Genomic DNA, 2,943 nt, shown 5'->3' on the forward strand with positions numbered 1-2,943 from the left:
TCACAGTTAGAAACAATTGTGAGCGAACTACATAGATTGAAAGATGATATTCACAAAAAACAAAAACAAAGAGAGGAAATGGCAAAGTATATATTAGAAGCTAACCTAGAATTAGAACGTACTAGAAAAGAGCTACTAGCAGAAAAGGATAAATGCACCATTCTGTAATTACAGTATACCTCTATGAAGCTTGATGCAGAGAAAGCTTTTGACAGAGTCTGTCATCAATATATGCTTGATTTACTCAATGTGTTTGGGTTCGGAGAGTTTTTCCGCAAAAATGTTGCCATTTTATATAATAATATCCGCAGCAGCATTAAGATTAATGGTCAAGTTTCTCTCCCCTTTAAGATCCATAGATCAGTTCGTCAAGGTTGTCCGATATCAGCCCTTTTATATGTGCTTACTGCAGAGCCACTTAATCTTTTGATAAAATCTAATAAAAGACTGAAAGGTATACACATTCCTGGTTCTATTAACAGACCTATAATTTTTCAACACGCCGATGATACGACACCCTTTTCTGATGCACAGTCAACATTGGAGGCATTTAATTCTCTTGAAATTTATTGTTCGGCTTCTGGAGCAAAGATAAATAAATCGAAATCTGAATTGCTTTTATGTGGCTCTGCATCTGCAGAAGATGTTCCGAAGATGCCTGTTAATGTTATTAGTGGTGCTACCAAGATTTTGGGTGTATATCTAGGACCTGATAAAAAGATGTGTGAAGGTTTAACATGGGAACCTAAAATTGCCAAAATTCAGAAAATTGTTAGTCTGTGGCAAAAGCGTGATTTGCAATTGAAGGGTAGGGTTATTGTTATAAACACGCTGTGTCTTTCGATGCTATGGTATCCTTTGAGGGAGATAAATCTCTCTTCATGGGCCCGTGATAAATTGAACAAAATTATTAGATCATTCATATGGTACAATAAACCACCTCGCATCAAATTTTCTACTTTGATTACCAACTATTCTGATGGTGGTCTAAATCTTGTAGATAACAGTGTCAAGCAAGATGCATTTAGATTGTATTGGTTATCATAATATAAAAAGTGTTCTGTTGACCATGTTTGAAAGCACTGAATGACTTACTTCCTTCAGAGATACAAAAATATGTTATGCTCCTTTGAGTTACTTTTTCTCAAATATTCGAAACATGATTCTATTAACAGACCTATAATTTTTCAACACGCCGATGATACGGCTTTTAGCCCAATATTCTATGGTTCTATGTTGAGAGCATGGCAAGACTTCCGTGGCAATATGGCAATAATTTGCATGTAGAGTCTTTAAGTGATATTTTAAACCAACCTATCTTTGATAATCCGAACATAGCAGGGTTCATAAAGCTATCTGATTTTTATGATTTTTCAAGCCATAATCTTCTTTCATCGAGTGATGTTTTTGAAATGGTAGTTGTTTTTATCCACACTGTAGATTTCAATCGGTCCAGAAACAGTATCAAACGATCTTGAAAGATTTGTCTCCAGAATGGGTTGATACAGTAACTAATCATAGAAGCAAGGTCGAAGATGAAATTCAGTCAAATTTGATTATAGACGACAAATCTATTCAGCTCTCAAGTATGACAACGAAAACTATTTATAATGTTTTATGGTATAGATCATTTAAGGTGCCAACTTGCGAAGCTTTCTGGAGAGATGTTGGTTTTGATATAAACTTTAAACCTGTGTGGACATCGGTTTTCCATTCTTTGTTCTGAAATGGTGCATAATGATTATCAGATTGTACACAATATTTTATGGACCAATGAAAAACTGTTCCTAATTGGGATTATCTCGGATCCTTTGTCATACAACTCCTGAAGGTATTCAGCATATATTTTTATTTTGCTCCTCAATTCAAACATGTCGTGATTTTATATCTGATTTTATTGAAGTGTTTTTTCAAAACACAAGGTTCACTGTGGATCAATTTAATGAATGGTTGTTGCTAGGATATTCAGTCAAAATGCATAGTGATAGTTTGTTTTTGATTCTTTTATTCTCAAGTTATAGGTTAGCAATAGTCAAAAGGAAATTGTTTTGCATAAGACATAAACATGACTAGGATAATACATGAAAGACTACATGGAATGACTAGCTTTGTATCATTAACAAAATCTTTTTTTGTACAGGAAAACCGGTACATAAAAGTTCTTGGCGCCGTCAGAAAGGCAATTGTTCGATACTCGATAAAGAGATTTAAGATTTACTTATAGTATGTTTAACACGAAATGACTTCAGTTTTAAAGGAAAAATATATTTACAAACATCTAGAACTACTTTGCCCCACGTTAAGTGAATATATTAATGGCCCATAAACAATACCTCACAGCCTTAACATTTAATTTATGGAAGGTTTCTTTATGTGTTTATATCATTTTGTCGAATACTTTTGAAAATTTTTGGGAATATGTCTCAATTTAAAATAACCCCCACCCTTTCTGTGCAATTGAGAGCAAATATTAACAAAAACTGCATGGATTTTATGGGACACTACGGTTCAAAGGCAACAACTTTCCTTCTTTAGTTTTTTAATGAAACCGATACTCACCAACCGTCATACAAAATCTCGTTTCACGCGAACCATACTTTTATAGTATAATTAAATCTCAAATTCTAAGATTTCATAGAAATTGCACCCAAAGGGCTAATTTTGAATCCGCCTGTAAATTAGTTATTGGTAAATCAAGAGAGGGAAGTTATTTCAAAAGATTTCAACGGAAAATTAAAAACGACATGCTTTCGGATATTTTGAGATAAAGAAAAGAATTCCTCCACCTTTTGTTGGATTCGGTTCATTCCCTACGGAGGTTCTACTGTCGTACATGCGAACACAAACATGTATTTAAAGAAATAAAAAGAACGAAAATAATTTGCTATAAATGAGCTAAATTCTTATGGAGATCAAAACATCATAATATACCTTATTTCTTGT

This window comes from Lottia gigantea (genome assembly GCF_000327385.1).
Source record: "Lottia gigantea unplaced genomic scaffold LOTGIsca_109, whole genome shotgun sequence".
Classification (NCBI taxonomy): Eukaryota; Metazoa; Mollusca; class Gastropoda; family Lottiidae; genus Lottia; species Lottia gigantea.